At 32.0% G+C, this 13,970-nt stretch overlaps 1 protein-coding gene across 4 annotated transcripts in view; it reads left to right on the forward strand.

Annotated features, from left to right (window-relative positions):
* The first annotated feature begins 3,198 nt into the window (after positions 1-3,198).
* LOC136852388 (5-hydroxytryptamine receptor-like) overlaps positions 3,199-13,970 on the forward strand; it is a 431,067-nt gene continuing 420,295 nt past the window's right edge. Inside the window, exon 1 of one of the 4 annotated variants that reach the window (XM_067126979.1) lies at positions 3,199-3,454. The gene's annotated coding sequence lies outside the window, so the exon portion shown is untranslated. The other 3 variants (XM_067126980.1, XM_067126981.1, XM_067126982.1) reach the window with 3 other exon arrangements.

Below are 13,970 nucleotides of genomic sequence, written 5' to 3' on the forward strand. Positions count from 1 at the left end.
AAACAAATTTTAATATGAATAGCATAAATACTATCTTTTGCTAGGACAAGCTGATATGATGAATGGATAAGAAGTATATATGTGATATATGTAATATTTACATTTGTTTGTATATACATATATATTATATATATGAATATATATACATATATATATGTATAAATAAATAAATATATATATATATATATATATATATATATATATATATATATATATATATATATATACAGATAGATAGATAGATATATTGTGTATGTGTGTGTAAAATTAGAAAGTTATTTCGGGGATCTTGGACAACTCTGTTATTTTCAATGAACTGCAATTCTGTCAGGCTAAACTTACTGGATTCGAAACACAAAACTGATGAAAATTAGTAACTGCAAGGCTTGAGGGAATTGGCATGATTTGGAAAGAAAAAAATGAGGGAATGTTTAAAAAAATGAGGGAATGTTTCTAAGAAAAGGAATGAAAAGAAAGATAAAAATCTATACATATATACCTTACTCTTTCCTATATCAAAATGAGGCACATCGCAAATCGTTCCGTTGTTTCTGTAAGAAATTTCTAAAAACATACTGACAAAATAATTTGAAGGCTACTGATTTAGAGGGTAGTTTCAGCAGTAATTTATTGAGTCAATACAATTACTGATACCTTTTAGGCTTTTCAAAAAAAATCGTAAAACAAATCCACAGAAAAAAATGAGATGAATTTTGGGTAAATTTTCATGTGGAGAAAATTGACGGTTTCAGTTATTGGTGTCCCTTTTGTCCGGGTTATCTTTCAGCCCTTAATACTATCTTAACTTTTCAAAGATAATATTCAACAGAAATAATCAAAATATTATCAGTACTAAGTACCTTAAGGTTTTGAAGCGTAAACCATGATATTAATATGTTAACTGACAGCACTCTCAGGTCTTGTTAAGTGTTTACAAAGGTTATAATTTCATTCTGCAATGTAAAACGCCTGTTTAAAATCATAAGTATTCCTGTCATGACAGTTGGACCTCGTTGTTTGCAACATCCACAATTCCCAGGAATGATAGGTGTAGCAAGTAGCTCTTTTAGCTAGTCATTCCTTGCTAACTTCATACGATATTGTTAATTGAATTGTGCATTTGAATTTATATCAATATTTGTATAGCTCCTACGCAATGAAAATCTTATACATACATACAGTATATATATATATATATATATATATATATATATATATATATATATATATATATATATATGCATATATATATATATACGTATATATATATATATATATATATATATATATATATATATAATATATATATATATAGCCTTCTTAACCAACGTGAAATGTTATATAAAAATCAGCTCTTCCTAAGTGTCAAAAGATTAAATGACATCATACGGCAACCTAAGATAAATCCTATTTGTCTCTCACGACGAGCACCTCCTTATCAATACTAATAATGACAGCTTGATAACGACAGTTTAATATTTTTTTTTTTTATTTCCAACAGATAATAGAAAGTGTTGATCTGTTACGTTTGGCCCCCCAAAATTATCATATTCACGTTGGTGTCACATGTATGAAAACCAGTACATTCTTAGTAACCCAGAATACTAGTCACTTATGAAATTACCTGAATCACATTTTCTTTGGTGGTCACGAGAATAGTTAATGGAATGGAATGGAATAAAAAATATTATGGCCAAAGGACAATCGCTGGGACATACGAGGTCATTCAGCACTAGAAGGGAAATTGAGAGTAAAGAGGTTTGAAAGGCGTAAGAAGAGGAAAACCTCAAAGCAGGCATCATGGAACAATTGTTATGAGGGGGTTGAGGAAAGTAAGATGGAAGAAAGAGAATATGACGGGAGGTATAGTAAAAGAAACGAAAGGGGTTGCAGCTAGTGGCCGAAGGGACGCCGCAAAGAATCTTAAGTAACGCCAACAGTACACCGCGTGAGTTGCACTGATGGCACTATACCCTACGGAGGTTACAAGTGTAAAACAATTTGTAGTAAATGATAATTAACTATATATTCTAACGCACTCAGAATACCAGTCCTTACGAAATTACATGAATAACATTTTGGTATTCATCAGAATATGTAATGAAAAAGTTAAATATAAAAAAAGTTTTTCTTTTGAGAACTTTGCACTAAATAGTTTCTGAGTTTTTCGAAAGCGGTCATTCTGAAATTTCTATAGATTTCTTTTTAGTGTTTTCTTTAGAATTAACTAGAAGAGCAACAATGATTTTAAGTTAAGATCATTATGGATTTCTGTTCAACAAAGGAAACTTAATGTATATGTATATATATGTATATATATAATTCTCTCTCTCTCTCTCTCACCAGAAACAGGCCCAAAGATCCAGATTCTAACCTCTTCTCAGGCATGCTTATTAAAAAGATGCTTGTTGTAATCGTTAGTGGTTCATATCGACTCAAGATTTCGATCTAACTGATAAAAGGGTTTTAAATGGAAAGTCACAAATAGATTAAATAATGTATGTTACTCTCAAAAGCAATGATTATGCATTAACTATTATCCTCTCTATCTCTATTTGTTATATTTTCTCTTTCCTCAAATCTATTTGTTTACCACCTTTCCCTGTAAACTGTATCTATCTGTGCAGGCTGATTTCCCTTTGAAACTCTCTTGGGTTTATTGCAGTCTGCTGACTCTGTCCATAACAGGTTTCAGCTAAAGACTTAATGAGAGAGAGAGAGAGAGAGAGAGAGAGAGAGAGAGAGAGAGAGAGAGAGAGAGAGAGATTTAGCAAACTCATAAATTGTCCTGACCATAATATATCTTCCACCTTATCTATAATATTATTACTTGTCTTCAAAAACAATGAATAGATGTTTATTTAGGCTTGAAAAAAAGTGGTAAGTTTTCTTAAAAAATAAATGAATAAATACTCACATATTTAAAGAAAAAAGGGGCTAAGTTTTTCATTAAAATAAGGAAGAAAGATTGACCTATTTCATTAAAATTCATTTGAAAAAAATGGTAAGGTTTTTCTTATTAAATTAAAGATAAAAAAATAACAAAAAAGAGATATTCACTTAGGACGCGGTCAGCAGGACATCCCCGAAATATGTCCCACTCGGCGTAATCGAACGCAAACGGGCCCAGGCGGCGTCGCTCGAACAGCAAACGGGCCATTACATCACCTTGAAGGTGTGAAACCTACTGGTGAAAACCGAGGGGTAGGGGAGGAGGGAAGGGGGAGGGTTGTAAAGGTGATAGCCCCACGCGCATGCGCGGGGGCAAAGTGGGCGGAGCTTCGACGGAGGGGAAAAGTTGCACGGCGGATCCAGTTGTCAGTGGCCAGCTAGCAGGCATCCCTGTGGCACTTGCGGGAGAGAGAGCTGGCATAGCCGGTGGTGGTGGTGGTGTGAGTGAGTGAGAGCGCGTGCGTGTTTGAGGAAGAGGAGAAAAGAGCGAGTGTTTCATGAGGTATTGAATATTAAATAGTGACGCACCGTGGGATATGATGGTTCTTCGTTTATGATCTGCAATAATAATTATTAATAATAAATGCAAGGACTGTTATCTATGAATGGAGTTACTTCGTCAAGTTACTGAAGGAAAAACTGAGATAATGAGTTTGGTAATTACGGGTTATAACAATATAAAAAAGATGGAAGGTAAGATGTGGAAGACTGATAAAGGAATAAGCTGTAATTAGATTCTATAAAGGAATGTGTGGACTTAATATTTAATTCTAAACCATTTATCATCATAATCTATCAAAAAGGAACTTATATATAGACTATTATACTTTTTTAATTGATGAGGGAAAATGTCTATAAAAAATTTAAATAATGTTACATGTTAAAACGAAAAATATTAATTACTCTTCACTGTAATTACCGTCTTTATATTAAAACAATAAGGATTATAAACGAGCCAAGGAGGAAATTAAAAAAAAGCAAATAGTTTAACAAACTTCAAAAAAGTAAAGTATTTAATGGTATGTGACGAAGACACATTGAGAAATCGTCTCATAAAATTGATGATAGTTTCAAATCAGTTTATTTCCCATCACTGAAAATTACAGACAGGGATGGGGAACTAAACTAAACGGGATACTGAAAAGACTAGGAACATTATTATGAGTTTTCACAAAGATTTACATATATATATATATATATATATATATATATATATATATATATATATATATATATATATATATATATATATATATATATTCAGGAACTGAGGCACACAGACATATAACAGACACAGCCATGAAAACTAAGGCGCAGTTATCAAGAAGTTGACTAAATAAACACCGGTTCTTCTACGAAATAAAGTTCCGACAAGTTACGTCCGCACGGTTGAGCAACAGCAAAGGAGAGTCACTGAAGCGTACAACAAGCTATCAGATGAAAGCACACGCAAGCACGCAAACAAGCACACAAGCACACACACACTCGCACGCACATGAACTTTGACCCAGTCACTCTGCTTTCGAAAGCATCACTTGACGCAGTCACTGGGTTCATGAAATATTCATCGATGTTGTTGTTCGAAGCAGTCTGCAAGATGATGTTTTCTTTTTTTTTTTTTACTTATTATAATCGTAGAATTTTTTGGAATAAATTAACTGGGAGGGAAATGTAAGTGGCATCTGCGCGTGTATGTGTCAAAGGCCACATGCACATACACACAAACACAAATATATATATATATATATATATATATATATATATATATATATATATATATATATATATATATATATACATATACATATATATATATATATATATATATATATATATATATATATATATATATATATATATATATAATATATATATATATATATACATACATATATATATATATATATATATATATATATATATATATATATATATATATATGCAAATATTAACAAACAAATATCACTTAATATCGCATTCACTATCCCTAGGGAATAACTTACACCGGTGGGGAGTCATAACAGATAAGTGCATCTGCCCCAGTCAGGAATCGAACCTGGGCCCTTTGGTCTAGATACAGTGATAGACAGTCGATTTAACCATTCCCCTTGGGTGTAAATTATGCCGAAAATATAGAGAGTTCGGTAATAAAAGACATTTGTTGCTTTATATATATATATATATATGTATATATATATATATATATATATATATATATATATATATATATATATATCTATATATATATATATATATATATATATATATATATATATATATATATATATATATATATATATATACATACAAATATAATTATATATATATACATATACAGACAGATAGATAATAAGTCATAATAAATGCTTGCATGTTCATATTCGCTTGCACGCAAGCACAAAATCATTCAAGATCCTGCATATGCAAACCCAATCACAGACCAACTACATAAATGCAACGTATAGGGAAAACGCCTGTTGCAATTAAGTGCTTTCAATGCATAATCACTGTGCATCCATGCAACTGCATTCGTGTTGCTTCTAAATATTACAGCTGAAATACGGAAATGGTGGGAAAGGAAGAGAGAGAGAGAGAGAGAGAGAGAGAGAGAGAGAGAGAGAGAGAGAGAGAGAGAGAGAGAGAGAGAGAGAGAGAGAGAGAGAGAGTAAATTTACGTTCAACTTCGTTTATTTATTATGAATATTTTTTATGAATTTCTGAATTTTTCTTTCAAGATATATAATAAATATATATACATACACACACACACACACATATATATATATGTATGTATGTATATATCTTTTAATATTTATAAAATTGTTTCTCAAGTATCTTGTTACCGAATTATCGAAATACCTCGATCATTTCCTTCGTAAATGCACAAAGGTATATCAGTTACAAAAAAAAAAAAAAAAAAAAGTAAAACTCATCACTATGTCCCAAATTATATTTCTGGTTCTACTTAGCGAATGTGCAATATCTCATCATTTCAAAATGCGCCTCCGATAACATGATTCATCGCTGCCTGACTTTTGGTGACTACTTGAAATCTGTGAATTCAAAATATGCGTTCGTCATCGTGATTTTTTTATTGTTGTTTATTTTTCTCTTCGAGTGATGGTTTATTTCTTTAAAAAATTTAATTCATAGTTCAATCTTTCCTTAATTGCCCATTTACCAATTTTGATAGCCGTGGGGAATAACGATTATTTTCAAGGCGAAAGAAAAAAAACTGCTATGAAAAATTTATATATTAATCTTTCCTTAGTCGTCTAGTTACCAGTTTCAATAGCAGTGAGGGATAACGATTATTTTCAAAGGTATATTACACTCCTCTTATACTCTTTCTCTGTTAACAGCAAAACAAAAACAAAAAATTCTATGAAAAATTGTTATATTAATCTTTCCTTAGTTGTCAAGTTACTAATTTTGAAAGCTAAGAGAAATAAAGATATATTTTCAACGTATATTATACTCCTCTTTCTCTGCTAACAGCAAAAAAAAAACCTAAGAAAAATTTTTATATTAACTTTTCCCTACTTGCCAGTTACCAATTTTGAAAGCTATATATATATATAAAATATATAATATATATATATATATTTATGTATATAAAATATATATATATACATATATATATATTCCTCTTTCTCTGTTAACAGAAAAACTTGGCATCGAAAAATTTGCATTCTTGATAAAAAAAAAATGTCATTCATACATTAATCTTTCCTTAGTTGCCCAGTTACCAATCTGGAATGCTAGGAGAATTAACATACATTTTCAAAGGTATATTACACTCCTCTTTCCCTGTTGACAGAAAAAACCTGGTATATATATATATATATATATATATATATATATATATATATATATATATATATATATATATATATATATATAAATAGATTTAATATGAACACACACACAGAAGAATATAACATAGAAACAACAGCAGTCCATATGAGTAACACAACTAGCAATTTGTAAGATAACGAATAGAAGCAGAGAAAAAGCTACAAAAATAACGGCGTTCCACGACAGCAGCGCAGTATTTCAAAAAATACCTCTTCCACAAAAACATTTTCCATTCTGTTCTTTTTTGGCGAATTGGAAGATCAGCGCTGTAGTTCACATGTTACAGGACAAAAGTAGAGATGGGATTGTTATTAAAAATGAAACCATTTCACGTATTAGAGTAAGTAGCTCGGATATAAAGATTTAATAATTGGTTGTACAGATAATCAGGAAAAGCTGGAAAATTCATTATGAAAAATGAAATTATTTTACAGATTAAAATAAGTAGTTTGGGTATAGAAAATGAATAATTCATTTTACAAGTCACCAAGAAAAACCAGTTATGGACATAATAAGAGAGAGAAAATACACTATAAATAAAAAAAGAATACTCAAAGAATATCTTAGGAGGGAATAAAATATTTTTTTTTAAATAAGAAACCATAAACATCTTTTATAATTTTATTACAGACCTCAATAATGAGAAGCGCCACTCCTATAATATTTAATAATATTAGTAATTAGTAGAATATCTTAGAAGGAATATCTTTTTTTTAAATAAGAAGCCATAAACATCTTTTATAATAGACCTCAATAATGAGAAGCAACACTCTTATTATATTTAATAACATTAGTTATTAAAACCTAGAATATCTTACAAGAAATAAAATATATTTTTTAAAAAAGAAACCTTAAAAATCTTTTATGGCTTTATTACAGACCTCAGTAATGAGAAGCAACACTGCTATAATATTTAATAATATTATTTATTAAAACCCAAGCTTATGAACATCACTCTGCCACAGTTCAAACGCATCAAACAGCAAGGAAGATTCTTTATATGAAAGATATCAGAGGCCTATATCAGCTTAATTAACCTGTCATTAACTCAAATTTGATAAGTTTATCTTTATTTACTTCATTGAAAAATTATTATTTAATCTAGAAAATATTACGGTTAGTATTCAATACAAAAGAGGTAAATCCTATTTCCCCAAAGATAATTAGTACTTATAATGATCTATTTATTTGTAATATTTATTTTTCTATTCATATTTTATTTTGTGAGTGAAATTCGATCAGCATAATTATTTTGTTCTATTGCATTATATATTTTTATTACAATATTTTTTAAGCATAAACTTTAATATATTTTTTTTATAATTTTATCAGTCATTTGTATTTAATATCTTTTGTGAAAAAAAATTATTATTAGATTTTCCTTGCATTAAGTTAGCCTTCTCTACTTCATGTACCATTCGATGTCAAGAAAAATGCAAAGCGAAAATAAAATCACAAAATTGTATATTAGCAAAACTTGGGCAACTTAGCAGAGGAAAATGTGAGGCAGGATAAAAAAACAATGAAAGAAAAAATCCTAATGTCGTATTTCAGAAATACAAGACAGAAAAGTCTTTTGCGAAAACACAAATAGTCTTTTTTTTCCAGTTTTTTATGTTTTTTTTCTATGTTTGATCAATGTCATGTTTCGAAATTGACGAAGCTGTTTACGTAACAGGACGCGACTAAAAAATGACAAATGATTCGGAAGTAATTATTGGAAATGAAAATTAAAAATTCTGACTTTCCTTTTACGCATTTGTTTATTCTGGTCTGCGTGATTTAGGAATGAAATCTTGTAACATGGTTAAATACAATGACTCTAAGGCCCAGTGTCTTCCCACTGCTGTGTCCTCCCATTGCTGCGTCTTCCCACTGCTGTGTTTTCCCATTGCTGTGTCTTCCCACTGCTGTATCTTCCCACTATTATCTTCCCATTGCTGTGTCCTCCCAATGTTATCTTTCCATTGCTGTGTCTTCCCATTGCTGTATCTTCCCACTAGTATCTTCGAATTGCTGTGTCTTCCCACTGTTATCTTTCCAATGCTGTGTCTTAGCATTGCTGTATCTTCCCACTATTATCTTCCTATTGCTGTGTCTCCCTACTGTCATCTTTTTCCATTGCTGTGTCTTCCCACTGCTGTGTCTTCCCACTGCTGTATCTTCCCACTATTATCTTCCCATTGCTTTGTCTTCCCACTGTCATCTTTCCATTGCTGTGTCTTCCCACTATTACCTTCCCATTGCTGTGTCTTCCCACTGTTATCTTTCCTTTGCTGTGTCTTCCCATTGCTCTATCTTCCCACTATTATCTTCCCATTGCTGTGTCTTCCCACTATTATTTTCCCATTGCTGTGTCTTCCCACTGTTATCTTTCCATTGCTGTGTCTCCTCTTAGAACTAATTCTGAGTTGTTTTGTGATGAAAACTTAACTAAAGCCTAACTTTCGCCAATATTCAAGTTGTTCTGATCTTGACTTAGAGAGTTTGCATTGTTCAAATTGTTATGGTGTTTACATGCTCTCTCTCTCTCTCTCTCTCTCTCTCTCTCTCTCTCTCTCTCTCTCTCTCTCTCTCTCTCTCTCTCTCTCTCTGCAGGTGCTTTTACGGACGAACATTAAAAAAAATAAAAAAATCATTAATAACACAAAATGCACCTTTGAACTGGGTCTCTGATAAGTCACAGGGAACAAATTCTTTTTTTATATTTTTAAAGTAAAACGAAATATAAATGTTATCCTTCAAACTCAATAGATATTCAGGTAACAAAAAAAGCTTCCAAGGGAATAAAAAATGAAAAAGAGAAACCAATTATTTATACAGGTCTCGTATAAAAAATAATCTAAATAAGTTGTGGAAAAGAAAATCTCTGGATATTACAAAATAAAAGCACTGAATTCTTTATTGAAATGCCAAGTGATATTATTCTTAGTAATTTATTTTTTTTAATCTACATTTATTTCTTTTCTAAAACTTTATTTAAAATCAAATCCACGATGCACTAGCGAATTCTATAGTGCTCTTTCCGATTTAAATAAGTTGAAAATTACGATATGTAATGCATTACAGAATTTCTGTTATTTCATCGCATTCATTTCTTTTTTCTTTTCGTGCTGGTGATAGCAATTCTCCTGCTTCATATCATCACAAATACCGTCAACATTTTTCAATAATGGTGTCATGACAATTCAAAAAACATGTACGAGATATTATTTTCGAAGTTACCGTAATAATATAATCTGTCTTTTTGTCCTTCTGTCATTGTTTTTCCTGCTCTTCGTAAGCTTTTCGAACTTAATATATTGATTCTAAAGTATATTAATTTTACAATATATATCTCAATATGGAAAATTTCATTTGAGTGCTTCAGATGTTTACGACTGAGGTAAAGGCGATATCCATATTGCTTTTGGAGTTCTCTATAACAACATAGTGGAACCCTAGGTATGGAGAGAGAGAGAGAGAGAGAGAGAGAGAGAGAGAGAGAGAGAGAGAGAGAGAGAGAGAGAGAGAGAGAGAGGCTGGTATTGCGAATAATTCACCCAAAACCTTATTATTTATTTGATTATAGAAAAGGTTCATTAATGTATGTGTAGAGAGAGAGAGAGAGAGAGAGAGAGAGAGAGAGAGAGAGAGAGAGAGAAAAAGGAACTGTCATTGTGGAAGCTTTTGGAGTTCTCTATAACAACACAGTGAAACCCTAGGTATGGAGAGAGAGAGAGAGAGAGAGAGAGAGAGAGAGAGAGAGAGAGAGAGAGAGAGAGAGGCTGGTGGTATTGTGAACAATTCACCAAAAACTTTATTATTTACTTGATTATAGAAACGGTTCATTAACGTATGGAGAGAGGAGAGAGAGAGAGAGAGAGAGAGAGAGAGAGAGAGAGAGAGAGAAAGGAGCTGTCATTGTGGAAGCTTCACGAAAACCTTAGTATTTATGGCATAACAGAAATAGCTGATTAAGGTACTTGTGGCTTTATGATGAAAGTACCATAATCACTGGTTTGACTCCAGTAACCCCTAATTCATCTCCTTCACATGACCTGTCTCCCTTTCCTTTGATTTATCAGGCTTTCCAATCATTTCCTTGTTCTTTCTTTCTTTTTTTTATTTCCTAGTAATTAGTCTTTTTTTTCCTATACATCCTTTCCCTAGAGTCCATTACGAGTCCTTACTACTTTATTCCCTAATTAGTCTTTTACGACTCTCTCTCTCTCTCTCTCTCTCTCTCTCTCTCTCTCTCTCTCTCTCTCTCTCTCTCTCTCTCTCTCTTTGTGTCATATCTTAAGAACACTTCATTCATAAAAACACTCACAGCTTAATCAGCTATTTCTATTGTACCATAAATACTAAGCTTTCATGAAGCATTGACAGTGAAAGCCTTTCTCTCTCTCTCTCTCTCTCTCTCTCTCTCTCTCTCTCTCTCTCTCTCTCTCTCTCTCTCTCTCTCTCTCTCTCTCTCTCTCTCACACATACAATAATGAACCTTTTCTATAATCAAGTAAATACTAAGGTTTTGGTGAATTCACAATACTAGTCTCTCTCTCTCTCTCTCTCTCTCTCTCTCTCTCTCTCTCTCTCTCTCTCTCTCTCTCTCTCTACACACACACACACACAAACACACACATACATTAATGAATCATTTCTATAACCAAGCAAATACTAAGGTTTTTGGTGAATTCCCAATACCAGCCTCTCTCTCTCTCTCTCTCTCTCTCTCTCTCTCTCTCCTCAGATCGAGACCTCGCCATTGTTTACACGTAAATCCTTACTTAAATGATTCAATAACAGACCTCTTCAATAAGAAAGCAGAAACAATGTTGCACTTACGAACGTTTACTTAGTTTAAGGGTCAATATGCTTTGATAAAATATTCAATCACAGAGATTAGCTATTCTGTGTGCTTTATCCGCTGCTTTCATTAAGCGGACATTTTGCTACTGAATTCTAAAAACTTCAGAGTGTTTATTTACGGCAATTCCCATGTTGTGTTCCTCTTCAGATTCTGCAGTAATCTGCAAGTGTTCTAGACGCACAAACAGTATTTGTTTATGTTATGTTTAAGTGTGAGCTTAAATATGCGTTTAGATTTAAACATGCGCAATGGAGCTTTTAAACAAAAAAACGCATGTCTTGGTATATGTGTTTTTTGCGGTTATTTTCCTTACGAATTGTTTAAAAACAGAAAGGAAATGGGAAATTTACGAACTTTGTAAACAAAAGTACTATAATTATAACACCAGCCCATTTGAATACTTAGCAGTGTTATATATAGATGAAAAATAAAAATAAAATAAAATACGCAAAGCACAATTTCTCTACAAATACCCACAAGTACAGAGAAAAAAAAATTTTAATTACGTTTTATGAACTGGAAGACTGAAGCCCCGACCGTCAATAACTACAAATTTCCTACTAAAACGTACCCAAAAATAGCCCCCAACTACAAATATGACTCCAAAGACCACATACCCAGACCTCTCCCAACCACAAGCAAAAAAAAAAAAAAAAAGGAAAAAGAAAAGGAAAAAAAAGCCAATTAAGGGAAAAACCCGTTGCTGTCTGGAGGTGTCATAAACCACTGGTGACTGGAAAATGCTACTTTTTGGGACAGCAAGGATTACTTTCCCCGAGTTAACTGGATTAGGGTTTCCAGATGAGATGGAGTAAGGCCCGCAAGGAATTTGGCTGTTTTGACAAGAAGACGGTCTGTGTGTGTGTGTTTGTGTGTGTGTGTGTGTGTGTGTGTGTGTGTGTGTGTTAGTGTTTGGTCTTCAGGACTTATTTGGTTTTTGTGATGGCTTATATAGTAAAGAAAACCTTTAGGAGATTTTTTAGGTGGAATTAACGAAATAAGGAGTTGTGAAGTATAACTCTTAACATTAGCTTTGCTGAGTGATAATAAGGAAACAAAGAGTTGTGAAGCATAACTCATAATTAGTTATGAAATTTATTAGCATGATTTAATAATATCATCTGCAAGACCCGTAAATATAAACGTAATTAAGATAGAAGGATATTAATGAAACGGTCCAAGCAGAGAAAGGTCACAGCAAATTGCAACAAAAATGTATTAATTAGCAACATTCAAATTTTCTTTGCATTCTGTCATGTTATACCTGAGGTTAATTATTTGGTTTGGTGCATTAGCAGGATAGTGAATGACTGTTAGACATTAAATAGCATCGAATACTTTTGTTGAATCAATTTGCAATTCCACAAAGTTGACTGAAATTCTTCAGATGAAGGAAAAGGTTAGTTGAAAAAGAAAAGAAAACCAAACAAAAATTAAATCTATAAGATAAATTCATAGGAGAAAAAATTTTACTTTTGACACAGAATTGAATCCACTAATCCCTAAAATCAGATTTCAGCTCTCTCTCTCTCTCTCTCTCTCTCTCTCTCTCTCTCCTTCACACAAAGCAAATTTCATCCCAACTATCAAATTGAGACTTTAAGGAAAGAATTAATTTTAGTTATACATATAATATATATATACATATATATATATATACTCATATATATATATATATATATATATATATATATATATATATATATATATATATTTATTATACATATATATATATGAATGTATGCATGTATGTATGCATATGTATATATTTCCTTCGACAAAAATACTCGGTGTTTTAGAAACAGCTTCTCGATCGATCATAAACCCGGAATGTTACGACCTGATTATCATAATCGGAATATTTCAACCTAAACATTAGAAAGATATTTGAAGAAACGATAAAAGAAGAAGAATTACATAACACATATACATAACGTTAGATGAGATTAAGAAGGAGAATCCATCGCTCTGCCCGAACCTGATTTTAGCATCCAATTTCCCTAACCAGATTTCGGTCTCAATCGAGATCAGAAGTAAATCAGGCCGCAGGATGACAGAGGTTTCAGCTGAGAGTAAAAATGAAATACAATATTGAAGTTTCTTGTACTATTTCTTTAATGGCAGTTAAGATAGAATATGAAATTCAGGCCCAAGGCTAAGCACTGGGACCTATGAGGTCATTCAGCGCCGAAAGGACAACAGTCGGAAAGGTTTTAAGGTATAACAGGAGGAAATTCTGGTAGCTGCACTATGATACAATTGTTAGGAGAGGGGTGGAAAGTAAGATGGAAGAAAGAGAATATGAACG

Source organism: Macrobrachium rosenbergii, chromosome 25 (assembly GCF_040412425.1).
Source record: "Macrobrachium rosenbergii isolate ZJJX-2024 chromosome 25, ASM4041242v1, whole genome shotgun sequence".
NCBI classification, from domain to species: domain Eukaryota; kingdom Metazoa; phylum Arthropoda; class Malacostraca; order Decapoda; family Palaemonidae; genus Macrobrachium; species Macrobrachium rosenbergii.